The following is a 17,537-nucleotide window of genomic DNA, read 5'->3' as shown; positions in this document are numbered from 1 at the left end:
TTACCAGACTTTTTCAATTCAGAGGCAAGAGAAGATATAATAGGAAGGTGTTAGTGTTATAAGATGCATAATTACATGGGAGGGGATTAAGAGCATAATATAAAGTAAAAGCCTTGGTTAAATGCAGAAAGGTAAAGATGAAAATGCATGCAAATAATTTTGAAAGTTGAAGAAAGAAAACAAGGACTACTAAAGGCTGTCACATTTACCTGTGAAGTACAAGGCAAGATCATCTGCTAAGATGCTGAATTGGGTCTTGAAGAGATTGGTTTAGAATATTCACTGAGGAAATATTGGCTGGCCAAAGAAAATTAAATAATTACGAGACGGGGGCTCAGTGAAGATTAACAACCACAAAAAGTATTGTAACATCAACTGATATAGTTGTGAAAAGAAAACTCTTTTTTTTGACAATCAGGAGTCAGGAGCATAGAAAGTAAAATTTAGGATTAATTTAGGTTTGGAAATTTATCAGAAGGGTTTGGTTGAAGGGCAGTTTCCCCAAAAAGTTGAAAATGGGGTAAGAATTCCAGTTCTGAAAATGAGGAATAGGTTGTGTAAGAAAGAAAGCAAGTCGGAATATGCTGGACAGAAATTGAAAGAGGTAAAGGAACTTACTTTGAAATGGAAGAACCAGTTACAGTTAGACACTAATATATGGATTCTTACTCTTTCAAAGTTGGAGTAAGACAAAATTGGAAGATGACAAAATTGTAAGGAGTTGATTATTAAAATGGAGTAGAATTTGCTCTAAAACTCTGAGTGGAAGTCTGTATTAGTTCTCGAAAGGCCTAAAAACTCATCTGCTTAAAAGAGAGAAGAGTGGTAGGTTTCACTGGCTACTGTTATTGACTCAATACCATAAGACAGGTAGCCATACCCATAGTGGTTTGCCAATGAGAAGTGTGCTGCCTAAAAAACACAAATCAGCTGGCAGTGAAACTAATGCAAAGAAATAGTTAAAACGTTATAATTATGCCTTAAAGTTCATATAGCTCAAATTCTTACCTAATTGATTCAATTTATAATTTTCCTGACTAGCTTGAATATTGCAAGCTCTCACTTCCCTGATAAGACAGTCCATTCTGTTGTGGAGTTGATCCATTCATTAGTAATTTATTCCCTGAACTGTGTAAACATATAAGCAAAAGTTTGTATACTTGTATTTTCAAAAGACAACTCTTTAATTGTGGAAACATTTTGTGACCCCTGTAATTTTTTCTAGGATAAAAACAAGCCCATTTTCTTCATTTGACCTCTGTAAGATATGGGTTCTAAGTTTTTTAACATCCAGATTGTGAAGGCTTAGTGATTGAGGTATAGACTGGCCTTTCTTGATCAAACCCCACTCTTCATTTTCATCTTAGGGTACCCAAGTGTCATCTCAGTCTCCTCTGAATGCTATGCACCCTGACTGGAATGACCATGCTGTCATTCTTCTCTTTGTGAAATCTTATTCATCACTCAAGATCCAGCTCAAATGTTTACCGTTCTTGTTTCTCAAGGCAGCTTTAGCTACACCTCCTTTGTGCTCTAAGCACTTCTTTTACACTTAATAGCATTTACATTTATCTTTTCCACTAGAGTAAATTTATAAAGGTTAGTGATCTTATTCATCTTTGTATTCCCACTACCTAATATGATTCTTCATGTATAATCCAATAAACATTTTTAAGTACATGTTTATTTTTTCTTTTCCTTTTTTTTTTTTTTTTAAGTGTGATGCCCTAAATTGAACACAATACTCCAGCTGCAAAGTATGGTGGAAATATCACATTACTTGATCTGAACACTTTATGTCTGCTGTGGTGCTTCTTTATTTGTCCTCTTGTTTACTTATATTGTGCTCAGGCACAACTGCATTCCCTGTTCTTCTTCACTAGACTTTGCTATTAAGCCAGATTTCCTCTATTCGCACTTCACAGCAACAGAAACTGACTGGCTAATTTAGTCAGAAAATAAAAGTAGTTGTTGAAAGGTGTTATGTAGCTCACAGATGCAACTGGAAATCTGGAATTCAGAAAACGGGCAAGAGCAGGGAGAGGCCAGGCAGCTAGAAGCACAGCCAAAACCATGGGGAACATCGACATTTAAATGGCAGATGGGAGAAGAGAGCCCAGGAAGGAAAACTGAGAAGGTGCCATCAGAGGGGTGTAAGGAGAACCACAACAGTTTTAAAGCCACAGACACTAAGAGATTAGAGAAGAGAATTCCATAAAGAGGAGGCTGAACAGCGGAGATAATAAGACAGTGATTGTCAAATGCCCATTGATTTGGCAAGTAGACAGTCATTGGTGAGCTTGATAAGAGCGTTTTCAGTAAAATGATGAAGATAGCAGGTAACTTCCAGTGAGGAGTTAAGAGAGTTGGCAGTGTAGCCTAAAAAATCGAGTATTTTGGGTTTAAGTCAGTAAAGAAAGGAGTATGTGACATGGGGAGACTTTTGTTATATGAGAATTTTGAAGAGTATTTTTATAAGCTGTGAGAAAATGCTAGAAAAGAGATTGGAGTGGAGAAGAGAGAAGGGATAATTGATTTAAATATGTTTCTGAGGAGACAGGAGGTGCTGGGAGAAGTCAGAACTGTAGTCATGAAAGTGGGAGGGACACCTCATCATCTGAGGTGTAAGGAAGGCAGATAAAGGTGTGCGACCCTAACAATGAGTTTACTTGTGTAGGAATGAAAAGTTACTGGAAATCACCTTTGACGGTGTTAGTTTTCTAAGTGATGTAGAAGGCAAAGTGATCTACTGAAAGTGGAATAGGACTCCATAGGAGTTTCTTTTTTTCAAGTTTTTTTTTTTGTTGTTGTTATTGTTATTGTTGGCTCTTCTTTTGTTATCCATTCCTTAATCTGTAGTATTTGCCAAAGTTTATACTCTCCCTACGTAACCTAACCTGATGCTACTTGCAGTTGCCTTCATGATAGCACATATCATATCTTAATGTGATTGTTTATAGAGGCCTCCACCTCCACCAATATGTAGTAAACTTAAAGAGAATACCCATGTCTTATTTCCATTCTTGATCTAAAGATGGTCTTTAGAGGAGGGCCCAGTTTCTCTAAGTGGCTACTCTATTCCTGTGACTCATTGAAGCAGTAGAGGGTTGGACACTGCCCTTGCTTTTGCTTAAGCAGGGGCTGTGACCCTTTGTTCCCTGCTTTACCGTTTTTACTCTCATATTAGAGGAATGTATGGTTGGCACACAGGCTGTGTGGGCTGTCTACTGTGACTCGGCAGTTCTGGGATAAAACTAGACATTATTTATGGGCCACAGACTTTGAGAGAAGAGATGCTGGCTTGGTTGTGTTGGCTGTGTCAGGCAATTAGCACACCCTATGTGGATGGAAAGTCGCTATAGGACAGATTTTTTTCTATATCATTAGAGTACTTATTTTAAGTCTTCACAAAAAGGAACTTCACATCTGTGTGTGGCAGCTGACTTGACTCCTTTTATTGATTCTGATGTATGGGTTTTGTGTTTCCTTTCTTGCTTTGTCATCTACCTTAATTCAGAAGGCCATAGGACTGCATCTCTGAAGGCAGTGTCACTATTCAGTGGGTATGCTCCTGGAGGGCTGCCTCACGGTTGGTGCCTGTTCTGATTTCTCGATGCCTGCTATCTATTAAAAATACCAGTCCCGGACTAAAAGAATCTGTAGGAGAGGGACGCTTCCCACATTCTTCTTAAATATTAGTAATAATTTCCACTTAAGGAGTAGCTATTATGTTCCAGGCACTGTCTAGGCATTTATACACATTTGATTTTTTGTAATAACCAAGAAATAGATATATACCATATTTAGCCAATACATACTGAACCTCAGAATGTTCCAGTGAGGTGCATAAAGAAACAATATTAGAAAGTAACAGTGATTCAAATCTGGTTTGTCTGATTCTAAATCCACTCCTTTTCTTCTTACTGAGTGCCATGAATAGCTTTAGAGAAGAAAAGTGGCACTGATGGGCACTAGGGACCCTGAAGGTTATGTAGATGCATGAAAAGGGGCTGTTTTCTCTGTAACTTGTCACCTACCTTCACATTAATGAATATTTGGTATAGAATGGAGACAAATGGAGAATCATAGGCTCATATGTATATTAATTTCTCAGGGCCTCATTGAGCAAGTTGTGGAGGAAGCTCTCTCCTTTTATTTCTCACTTATTCAATTTTGGAGACCCCTAAAATTATGACCAAAGATATTTCTAAAGTCTTTATGCCTTTGGAATTGTTCTACCAAAAGTTTAAAGTCATACAGCATGAATATAGAAAAGAAATAAAAGAGGCAGTAAAAAATACTGAAGTGGAAAAGGAACAAAAGGCGTTTCACCTCAGCCATTTTTTTTTTTTTTTTTATGGAATTGTCCATTAGCTGCCAAGTATCTTCTGAATGTAACAGCTGTGTTCTTCTTGAATATATGCAGAGAAATTTAGGAATCCTGTTATGTTTATACTGAATGACTTGCTTATAGAAGTGCTGATGCAGTGAAAGGTCTGGAGTTTTCTTTAAGTTAACACATTTACTAGAACCCCAGGCTGATGAGGATCAGGAGCTCTAGGTTTTATTCTAAAACCACATGCATTGTGGCTATTGTTGCTGTGACTCCTATTAATTAGGGAGTCATGCATGTGACTAAGGCATTAAGCCATGGAGGCTTTATTAAGAGCCAGATTGCCCGCATTCAGTTTCTACATGTATCTTTCACTAGTTACAGGATCTTGGGCAAGTTCTTGGAATTCACTGTAGCTTGGTTTTGCCATCTGCAAAAATGTTATAAAATACTAATTTAAGTGAGAAGATATATACAGTGTATGTCTCACAGTGTTTGGCATGTTAAGTAGCCCTATGTAAAGGTTATTATTTTTATTACACAAAATGGAATGGTACTCTAGAAATGTGCCTTGCTTACTCAAAAATAAAACTCAGGTACTCCTTTCCATCCTGAACAGGAGAGTTCTAGAAGGAGAATCTCCTAATAGGAAGGAGATGTGTGGTCCATGGATCTAACATTTTACTTTGAGATTCACCTTCCCCTAGGGATTTCTCCCTGAATGAATAACATCATCCCACTGGCCTTACGGGACACTGCTTCCTTGGTAATATTATTTTAAAACCAGTGAGTCGGGGTGGATGAGGATGCTGTTACCTTATTGCCCAAGCTGAGATGAGGCTGCCACTACAATTAGATGTTACTAGAGGCTACTGGCAAAAAGAGGTAAGTGAACATATAGTACCTATTTCTGTGCTGTCAATATGGTAGCCACTAGCTGCATATGGCTACTGAGCATTTGAAATGTGGCTAGTCTGAATTAAAATGTGATGTAAGTGAAAGACACATGGAATTTCAAAGACATAGTATAAAAAAAGAATGTCAAGTGTCTCAGTAACAGTGCTTATATTGATTTCATGTGGAAATTATACTATTTTGGGTTTATTGGGCAAATGGCATTAATAGTGCTGCCTACTCATAGAATTGTAGGATTAAATCAGATGAGATATAAAGAGCACTCAGCCCAGTATGGGACATAGTATGTATTCAGTAAGTGTTAGCTTTTGTTTCTGTGATCTTCCATGCATGAACACAGGCAGTAATCACACTACAAGAACACTTTGCTGTTATTTCTCAATCCTTGCTAATGTGTCCTATGATTTATTTTTCATCTCCATAAAGCTGTCTCAGATTTTCGTGGGAAAAGTATTAAAGTGTCTGAAATCCCCAAAAGACAGTAAAGACACAGTGTGCCAGACCCTCTGCCTGTGCATCAAGCAGCTATGCCCAGACCCTGCTTACTTCTGAGTGTTCTCTCCAAGCAGCATAGAAAATTTTAAGTTCCAGCAGCTAATTAGATTGCTAACTTGGGGACAGAATTTCTCTTCTCTCATTTGGGCAGAGCATATATTTTTCTTTTTAGCATTTCTGATTCTTTGATGGACAGAAATGGGAAGGGATTTGGAGTTCCAAAGGGATGTGTGGTAATTCTCTTTACAGGGCTATGATTGATTTATTATTTCATTGCACAATTTCACTTTATGTTCATTTAGTATACCTGGCTAATATAAATACACATTGTGGTATATAATATATCCCCAATGTATATAAAATCAGAGCTATTATTCCATTCTGGGTTCTGGTGTTAATAAATAAGCTATTCAAGCTTTACTCGGGTAGTTTACAGCATTGCTGCAGTACCTTGATGGAATTACGGCATTATCCATATACAGCTGGGGGCATACGATTCCTTTTATGTAATATAATACCCTATAATATAAGGAGTATCATTAATAAAGTGACAAAATAAAACTTGAATTACCACTACAGGATGTGTTTTATTGAACCAGTAATACATTTTTCGGTCTTTTGTAGTTTCTTTCCTTTGAATTCGTGGTTTACTGCATTCAAACTGCGATATTAACACACCAACTAAGCATACCCTATTGTGTCATAAAGCCATGGTATAAGGTGTCAAAGGGGGAAAAAACAAACATTATTCTAAAACAAACCGGGAATGTTACTGTGATGCTTTAAAAGACGATATGGCTCTCATGAATAAGAAAATTTATCTTCTAACCAAAGCAACATTTCTATTTTTATTTTTGGGAAGGCAAGTGTTCTTTACTCAGAAAACATTTTTATATGAATTCTGTATTTCAAAAATGGAGCTAAATTACAAAGTTATAAATTAGTATTAGCCAAGTTTAGGTAATAAAGGACTGCACAGATTGTTTTGAGAATACTGAACAAGGTTGTAGGCATTTAAAAAGATCTTTGATTCTCTTTTTTTTGGTTACACTTTATATCACTAGGTGATTAGTCCAGGGTAATTCTTGTAAAGACAGCATCTGGGGTTTTCTCTGGATAGCTCGGTCATCCCAAAAGCATAAAGTACTTAGACATTTGATTGTGGTGTCAAGGATATCAGTTATAAAGATAGGTTTTTCTGTAGGTACGGTTAAGCTGAGCACAGATTTCCACAAAGCACAGTGACATATTCAGAAGATGCTGAGAATCTTAAAAATTGGTTTCTAATTCTAGATAGCAGGAAGCCTGTGTGTTCATATGAGGTAGTTGTTGAAAAGATTTAAGATTCCTTGATATCTAGCAGCAGGAAGGATTACATAAGAGTGTAAGAATTGTTAGACTGAAGAAGAGATTCCCTACAGAAGGACCAGAAATGAGGCATAAACCTAGAAAGTTATATAAAGCCTATGATCCCAATGTCCAGAATTGTGTTTTCCTGACCTTTCTGGCTGATAACATCAAATGCAAAAATGTATCCTCAGTCTTTCCTATTACCTCTGGCATTTTTTCAAGCCCAATACCTAATAGTTTGCAAGAGCTATGGGAGTAAGCATGGCTCAGAGCAAAAATATGAATGAGCTCACTGAAGGGTGTGAAGAGAGAAATGAATTATCACAATTTATTTGAGAAACTAAGATTAACATTAAGTCAAGAATTAGTGACAGTTTTTGCTTTTCAAATTTTCTCACATTAATTTTGCACAATTAGAGAGATTTTTATCTATAATGTTGTTAGACTTAACTATGATTTTCAAGAAACATGCAAAATGCAATACTGGAAACAAGCTATAAACCAGGATTCATTTCATCTTTGGAATTTTGATGCACATTCATTTAGAAAAAGGTCTGACATGAATTTGGTAGTGTCACTATCAATCATGGAACTTTGCATTCAAGATGTGGAAATAATTCAGGTGCTTAAATCCACATAATATTATTCCAATACCTGCAGGCTGAAGTAATCAGTAGATTTCTAAAGAAAACAAAGATGAATATTGATAATTAGAAGTTCATTTGTAAAATGACTGACTTCTCTCTCCTTCACCAAACTAACAGTATTCTCTCACCTAAATTCCTTTGTGGTCACATATCTTTAAATTGACTGACTGGGATTGTTATGAAGCTCTGCAATACGCATTTTCCCAGAATTACATCAATCGGCCTAAATGAGAAATCAAACCTACATATTTTTTTTATCACTAACATTATATGCCAACTATCCCAAAATAAATTATATATTTGTTGCTATGTAATTCACATGCTAGGAGGTGTGTGGGGGATCCCCAGCACTAAATTACATAATGTTTTTTTTGTTACACTACTTCACACTATGAATATTTACTCAGTATTTCTCTCTTTTAATATATGCATATAATCAAAGTTACGAGACTATAGTTGACCACAATCCCTTGAGTTTCAGAATACATAACAGATCATATGTAAGTGAGTGTACATAATATGAATTTCTCTTACATTGAGTTCATGTGCTGACTCATATTTTATGAGTTGATAACCTTGGCCAATGCGTTAAGCTTCATTTGTGCTCAGTTTTCTCACCTGCAAAATGGTTTCAAAGCTGTTCTGCTAGCACACTGGATGACTATTATCATCAAATAGAAAAATTAGGAATATATATACAAGGCACAGAGAATCAGACATAAGCTATTACTTTCATTATCCCAACAGAGCAGAGAAGGAAGAAGATAATGTATCCTCTTTAGCAGACATGAACTTTTCTCCTTCTGTGATCTATCACTCATCACTGGCTTGAAAGAAATTCATGGGTTATAGAGTAGTTCATCAGTTATCATGAACAAAACATGAAAGTGCGAAGGTGACACACTTTATCTGTGTCATGTGGTACGAGCTGAATGAAAAGGCCTACATTTACTTAAATCAAGCTATTCCTGACTACTCCCTAGGACTAGATTGAGATCAAACTTCCAGAAATATGAGAAAATAGTCTTATGTTTCTAAAAACTCATGTCTCCTTTAGCTGGGGAACAAGCATTAATTAAAGTTTTTTGTTGTTTGTTTGTTTAGGAGACAAATTCCACAGTAAGTTATAACCAAAGCTGGTTCTGAAAATTGGCTTATCCTCTAAGGTTGGAGACATTAGTCTGGAGTGTACTCTGCATATTAACTCCAATTCTGGCTAGTTCCAATTTAGGGTAGATAGAGTAAGGCTGAAGAGGTTAGAACTAGATTGGGGCAGAGGAATTAAGACAGGTTCTCTCATTTAATGCTACCCCCCAAAGCCTGCAGAAAATCCTCAAGTTCATCTTTTTTTTTTTTTAACTGCAGTAAATGGGTTGCCAGTGCTCCAAAAAGTTAGTAAAATGCAAAGAAACCATATTGATATTTTATTCTAAAATGAAGAGAATCACTTTGTTTAAAAAAATATTAGCAGCAGTAGTGTACTTCTACCATTATTAGACTAAAATAGAATATTTGGTTAACCCAAAAAAGACTTTATTGTAACAATATTCATATAGCATAGAAGTATAAGACAATAACCTTTTCTGTTTACAAAGCTTGTGTTTAGTGACTATTTTTTCCTGGCATACCCACATATGCAGAGATATGGGACATATTGGCTGAACTAACGATTCTACTGTGATTGAAGCTGTATTTTAGAGGGTCATGTATATTTTATATGTGTTACTTAAATATATGACATTTTAAAAAATAGAAAAAAGCAGGACTCTAAGCCTGCCTTTAGTTGCTGACTTTTGGACAAGATTTATGGATGTTGCCTCAGATTGCTGTTCAAGTGCTGTCATGAATGTTATCTGCACCGCTACCACCAAAACCCGCTGGCGAACTGAAGTGGTTTCTCATGTGTTCCTGAAAGGATTTTTTTAGGTTTTTCTAAATATAGTCTATATTTTACAATCTAAACAAATGAATTTAAATATTTTTACCTTGCAATTAAGTGTTCAATGCTGTTTGTTCAGAAATGCTTCTTGCAAAAACCTTGCAGAGTGAATATAAAGACAAGAAACTATTAATTATTACAACTAGGAGTTCTGTTTGTCTGTGAAGAGACATCTCAGTTAAAAAAAATTTTTTTTGGTGCACAATTCTGGAAATGCAGCCAATCTCTTTTTTCTCTAAGATATCATGTAAAATATTATGAAGATAGAAATAAAATAGTATACAAATGTCCAGGTGATTGCTTTTCAGAATGTCTTTAAAGTTAACATACATTTGACAGTTGTTTTTCTCTCTCCTGGAACCAATAAGATGCCATTTATTGCAATCTTAATGGACTGCAGACTGCTAAGTATTTGTTCAGCCAGATAACCACATTGGTGGGGTGGAGTGGGGAGGTGGGGCCACAGAAGAAAGAAGCAGCAGCATCAGGGCAACTGTCCAGGATTCTGAAGCATCTGTCTCCTTTAAGGCAATGTTTTTTTAATTCTGAACTTGAGACCCTAGTGACACTTCTCTATCTTCTTGCAAGTTCTAGATTATTGTTATTTTTTATATTGGTAAGATTTTTTTTTTTATTTATCCAGAAAAACTAGAGCTGGAATTTATATTTCCCAAGTGATGTGTTCATTTTATTTTCTTTACAGAGTTATACTATGCTTGAAACATTTGCATCTCCTTTCTCTTACCCAAAGTGGGGATGTAGAAAAGGTTACACACTCCTCTAATACCATACTTATAACAATAAAGTCTTCGAAATCTAAAGAAAGGTCCAGTGCCAATTCTGATAACTAACTGTAAAGGCTGTACAGCGTTTACAACTGTACACTTCCAGTGATTTACTTCATAGACAACCTCTTTGAGATGTGCTGATGGCGATACCCCAACTGATGATTCTTCCTGCACTCTCCACAAACACAAATATAAATTTATCTGAGCACAATTTAGTGCATATTATGTAGTGGTAGTGTCATTAGAGTGATTTGGGGATTTTTTGCTCCAGGAATCACAGTTGGGAAGATACATTAACCAAATCCAAAGAATTATGCTAATAATGCTGAGAATCCAAAAGATAGCCCCCTCGGGCTGGGCCACCCATAGGAGATGACTCAAGGGTGTGCCATTAATCCTGTGCTAAAGGAATCTGGCAGAGTTTGAATCTCTCTGTAATCTATAATGCAATCTTTTCACCTTAGTTATGTTCTGTTACCTTTATGGGCTTCAGCCCTCAAATCTTTAAATGAAAAGTTTGGGTTTGATGATATTAATGGTACTTTCAAATTCCAAAGTTCCATACTTGGTAGTCTAGGCAGATGAGTTACCATAAATACCATTCAATATTCCAACCATGACACCACTTTTTGTACTATATTGGAGTTCCCATGAGTATTTTGTATTTAGAGGTACAAGTCAGAAGTGATTTTTTGCTCTCCTGTGTGGTGAACCATATAAAAAAGCAGCACTTCCTTTATTCACAAGAGATGTCAAACTCTGTGTGTGTGTAAGAGAGAGACAGAAATAGAGATTTTCAGTGATATGGGGAAGAATTAATTGGTTTAGGGGAAAATAAGCAAGGGATGATTCAAGAAGGAAACATGAGGTGATTATGAGGAACCATTTCTATGGCATTTCATAATATACCAAATTCAGGCCCATTCCTCCCCGAGTCCATAGACTCCATGCTAGATCTTCTCTCTAAACAACTATAAGAGTTTCACTTTGTCTGTAGAATGAGTAATTCCCAATAATATTTTGGAGCTGCAATGATAGAATATTCATTGCATTTTTTTTTGTCTTTATGCTTGTGCTTACAGCATTGCTGTTACATTAATACCAGCGATTACAGGCATTTGTAATCCTTCAAAAATTCTAGAATTTCTTATATCACTTAAAGAAACTGTATTTTTGTTAGAAAATATAATGTTAGTTAAGAAACTAAGTCAGTTTTTGCTTTGTAAATCTATTATGATCCTATAAGTGTATGGGTAACATAAGGACAGATCCAGAAAATTAAAGAATGAAAGAAATTGTGATATTCTGTGATTGGAAAGTAAGATTTCATGAACAAATTAATAACATCTAAATAGCACTGTAAATTCATAGCTGCAGAATCAGCCATGATTGGCCAGAATCTGCAGGATCAGCTTCACACTGGGCACATGCAGATAGTTGATCTCTTCATTTTATGGATACCCTGAACACATAGAAGTAGGATGAGATTACGATGGGCATTCTTGCAGCTTTGCCAACTCTGTTAAGATCATGTATGTCTGTTAGTCACATTTGCATAATGAATTAAATAACTCTAGATGAGAGAGAAATTAGATGTTTTTGTTTTCTCTTCTTTCCAATACTGTCCATCATCTCTTCAGTGCACATGCCACTGTAACTCTACATGTCTCTGTCCTCCATTCTGTGAGAACCCATCTCCTTTGGAATCCATGTCTCTGATGGAAGAGGTACAACCTTCTTCCCTGCTTTCTGAGATAGAAATTCTCTGTCAGATATGATCAAATTGAACTTTTATTTTCAAGAGAGTATTTTACTAGTACAAATAACATGTTGGGGTAGATATTTTCTTCTCTCATGGACCACATAATTCACTGTTGAGAGCACTGTAAAACAAACAACAAAACAAAACTAAGCCCAGAAAAGCAATAGCACTTAGTACATGGAGGCTATGTGTGCATTTCCAACCTCAGCCCTGCACAGTGAATGATTTGAAATTTCAAACCTAGTTTTAAATATGCACATGTAAAATATACAAATGATGTGCTAATTTATTTCCTGAATGGAAAACTAAATGTTACTGATTTATTTTTTTAATGTTGCTACTCCTATGTAGAATTTCCAGTCCCAAGTAAGTTCGACATTTTTGCCAAGACACTGAAACTTAATCCTGGTTCCATTCTTGGGATCCATGGAATCCTTCTAGAATTTTAATAATTATATTTCTATAAGGAGTCAAAATATATACATTTTTTGTTAAATCCATTCTGTTATAATTTTAACAGGATTCATTACATACGCAGGTGTAAGTATATTACCATTTAGATTTTGTTTCATAATGATAATAAAACCATAGACAAAGGTATAAATTAGGTCATGTTTATCTTTCCCTTCTTGAAAGTTGTTATCAGACCTTAACTTATGGCCTTATTCACAGCTTGTATGATTTTTAAAGGAGTTTTCTCTCTCTGAAGGACTTTTATTTTAGTAAAATACTCTTGAAAATGAGAAGCCTTCAAAATCAAAATAATTAATTTAAATCGATGGATTTCAAATATCATGAGAGATTGATGGCAAAGGCGTAGAGTAAGTTGACAATTAATCATGTAGAAAACTATAAGGAATGAAATCTGCAGATTAAAGAGAAACTAAAAAAGAGAGTAGAAATCATGCTATGATTGTTGGTAAAGAGAGAATGGATGATGATACTGAAGAAGAGGAAAAGAGGGTGGCTTTAAGAATGGAAAAAATTTCAGTAGATGTGACCAGTGGTTGATATAACTGCCTAAAGATTCTTGAATTTGGTTAGATTCTTGAATTTATATATATGAAAAATAGAAGGTCAGTTTTATATCCCGCAGTTATATCTTTAAATTATATTTATATGCATATGTATATATTCATATGCATACCATATACATTCATATATATATGAATGTGTGTGTGTGTGTGTGTGTGTGTGTATATATATATATATATATATATATATATATATATATATGAATGGTTAAACTCTGAAACTTTTAAGTATCAACCATCAGGATTGATGATGTTATACAAATAATATTAGAGAATCCCTACTTTTTTTCCTAATGTAAAAATCATTTTTTAGTTTATACTTCAATCAGGAATGGATAAGATCAGAGAATCAGATAATACATTCCAGAGGCAGACAGTACTCAGTTTGGAGAGCTTCAGAGCCAGAAAAACACAATGAGAAGTCATTCAAGGGTTAGTAAATAGAAAATAATTATAGAATACATTGGGGAAGCCAGTGGTTGAAGAAGCCAATGGTTGAAGAAAGAGGGATATTTATCCTGATAAAGGTAAGCATATATGAGGGCAGTCTTCAAATATTTAAAGATTCACGAAGTAGAAAGTAAATTATGTTAATTTTGTTTTAATTTTGGCAGAGTTATGTAATCTACTGAAGAAGTTGGGTTGGGGGTTCCAGGACTTGCATTCCAAACACATAAAACTTGGTCATTACTAAGTAGAGTAGAACTAGAATCAGTGAGTAGAAGCAGTAGGTAAGCAATTTCTGCTCAAATTTCCCTAAAGTGTCTGGTACCCAAGGATTGCATATGCTACCTGGGAGTTCCTCATCAAGACAGAGGTTCAGCTCTAGATTGAATAATCATAGTTTGAAAATATTGTAAATAATGAAAGCCCTTGATCTTAATTAGACTGTGATTACTTAACTCTTTGATATCTTATTTTCCTCATCTGTAAAATGGAATAGCAATAGCATTAACCAAGGTCAGTTTTAGTGAGAAGTGGAGCTGGGATTTGAAACAAGGCCATCCCTCACCTGAGCAGAGCTCTTAGCTATTATGTAATACTACTTCTATAAATTTATTAGATGTCTTAGGACAGTCCCAAGCTTGTATGAAGTGTTCATAGTTTTAGCTATTGTTATTATTATTTACTTAAACAATATTTAGGATGTAGTGAGTGCAGTAAGGCTTACAGGCTAAGAATGAAGGCGCTAGATGCAAACTTTCAAATCTTTGCTCTGTAATTTACTAACTGTAGGACTCAATATCTTCATCTCTAGAAGTTGATGATAATACCTCAAAAATTATTTGTAAATATTCAGTAAAATATCAGTATAAACTTAGAACAATATCTGGCACATGAAAAGTACTCAAACACTTCACCATGATTACTAGCTGTGTACAAAAGAACATGATAAATGGATGCAGGGTAAAAACAAAGTATCATATGAATACAACACAGAAAAGTACTCAGAGGTACTTGCAATTTTATGAGGAAGATAAACAGGTGCACAGAATGTAGAGAATTAGTCTATGTAGTAGTTCTGTGTTTGAAGGTGATACTCAGAGTAGATGAGTGCTAAATATGAGAATGCCCATGTTAAGGTTCCCAATTAAAACGTTGGTGTTAAGATGAGGAGAAGCTACATCCTTGAGACTGTTTGCGTCTTAGGGAGCATGAGAAGAGGAGAGTAGGACAGGTGGAAAGAGTGTCTCTGAAATCTGCTCCAACAACATGATTAATGGTCAGCCCTTCTGGATATAAGATTATTTTTTAAGGAAACTCCAGATTGTTTTCCATAGTGGCTGTACCAATTTGCAATCTCAGTAACAGTTGTGAGAGGGTTCCCTTTTCCCACATCCCACATCCTCTCCAACACTTTTTTTTTTTTTGATTTATTGATGATAGCTATTCTGACAGGTGTGAAGTGATACCTCATTGTGGTTTTAATTTGCATATCTCTGATAATTACTGATCTTTAGCATCTTTTCATATGTCTATTGGCTGTCTGTATTTCCTTTCTGGAGAAATATCTATTCAGGTCTTATGCCCGTTTTTTAATTGGATTGTTTGGTTTTTTTGTTGTTGAATTTATACATTCTTTATATATTTTGGATATTAACCCTTTATCAGATGTATCATTGGCAAATATCTTCTTCTTTTCAATAGGTTGTCTTTTCGTTTTGTTGATGGTTTCCTTTTCTGTGCAAAAACTTTTCAGTTTGATGTAACCCCATTTGTTTATTTTTTCTTTCGTTTCCCTTGCCCAAGGAGATACATCCAAAAACAACATCAGCGAGTTTACTGCCTGTGTTTTCTTCTAGAAGTTTTTTGGTTTTGGATCTTACATTTAAGTCTTTAATCCATTTTGAGTCTGTTCTTGTATATGGTGTAAGAGGGTGGTCTAGTTTCATTTTTTTGCATGTATCTGTCCAGTTTTCCCATCACCATTTTTTGAAGAAGACTGTCTTTACCCCATTGTATATTCTTGCCTCCTTTGTCATAGATTAAATGACCATATAGGTGTAGACTTATTTTTAGGCTCTCTATTCTGTTCCATTGATCAATGTATCTGTTTATATGCCAGGATTGTGCTATTTTGATTACTATAGCTTTGTAGTATAGTTTGCTGTCAGGTTATTTGATACCTAATGTGAAGAACTTTGTTTGAAGATTGCCGTGGCTATTTGGGATCTTTTAGGGTTCCATATAAATTTTAGGATTATTTGTTCTGGTTCTCTGAAAAATGCCATTGGTATTTTGATAGAGATTGCATTGAACTGTAAAGTGCTTTGGGTAGTATGGCCATTTTAACAATGTTGAGTCTTCCTACCCATGAGCATGGCATATACTTCTATTTATTTGTATGTTTTTTAATTTATTTTTTTCAGTAACATAATTTTCTGAGAACAGGTCTTTTACCGCCTTGGTTAATTTGATTCCTAAGTATTTTATTGTTTTTGATACAATCGTAAATGGGATTGTTTTCTTAATTTCTCATTCTTATAGTTCATTATTGGTGTACAGAAATGCAACCGACTTCTGAATATTAATTTTGTATCCTGTTATTCTACTAAATTCATTGATCAGTTCTGACAGTTTTTTTAATGAAATCTTTAGGGTTCTCTCTACATAATATCATGTCATCTGCAAATAATAACAGTTTTACTTCTCTCTTTCCAATTTGGTTGCCTTTTATTTCTCTTTCTTGTCTGATTGCTGTAGCTAGGACTTCCAATACTATGTTGAACAGAAGTGGTGAAAATGGGCATCCTTGTCTTGTTCCTGATCTTAAGAAACATACTTTTAGTCTTTTCACATTGAGTATAATGTTAGCTCTAGTTTGTCGTATATGGCCTTTATTATGTTGAGGTATATTCCCTCTATTCCCACTTTGCAGAGAGTTTTTATTATAAATGGATGCTGGATTTTTTAAATGCTTTTTCTGCATCTATTGATATGATCATATGGTTTTTATCTTTCAGTTTGTTAATGTGGTGTATTACGTTAATGGATTTGCAGAGATTGAATCAACCTTGCATCCCAGGAATAAATCCAACTTGATCACGGTATATGATATTTTTAGTGTATTACTAAATTCTGTTTGCTAATATTTTGTTGAGGATTTTTGCATCAATGTTCATCAGGGATATTGGCTATAGTTTTGAATTTTTGTGTCTTTGTCTGGTTTTAGAATCAAGCTAATGGTAGCATCATCAAAAGAGATAGGGAGCCTTCCATTTTTAAAAATCTTTTGGAATAGTTTGAGAAAAATAGATGTTAACTTTTCTTTGAATGTTTGGTGAAGCCACCTGGTCCAGGAGTTTTGTTTCTTAGGGGTTTTTTATTACTGTTTTGATTTTGTTGCTGGTAATCGATTGGTTCAGATTTTCTGTTTTGTTTTTTTTTCTTGACTCAGTCTTGGGGGATTGTATGTTTCTGGGAATGTATCCATTTCTTCCAGATTATCCAACTTCTCATAGTATTTTTTTATGATCCTTTGTATTTATGTGATGTCCATAGTTACTTTTCCTCTTTCATATTTGATTTCATTTATTTTGGTCCTCTCTCTTTTTTTCTTCATGAGTCTGGTGAAAGATTTATCAATTTTGTTTATTGTTTCAAAGAACCAGCTCTTGGTTTCATTAATCTTTTGTGTTATTTTTCTAGACTCTATTTCATTTATTTCTGCTCTGATCTTCATTGTTTCCTTCCTTCTGCTCACTTTGGTCTTTGTTTGCTATTGTTTTTCTAGTTCTTTGATGTGTAAGGGTAGATTGCTTATTCGAGCTTTT

Source organism: Pteropus vampyrus, unplaced genomic scaffold (genome assembly GCF_000151845.1).
Source record: "Pteropus vampyrus isolate Shadow unplaced genomic scaffold, Pvam_2.0 Scaffold6, whole genome shotgun sequence".
Taxonomy (NCBI): Eukaryota; Metazoa; Chordata; class Mammalia; order Chiroptera; family Pteropodidae; genus Pteropus; species Pteropus vampyrus.
The sequence above is the reverse complement of the archived record's forward strand: the minus strand, read 5'-3'. Positions refer to the sequence as shown.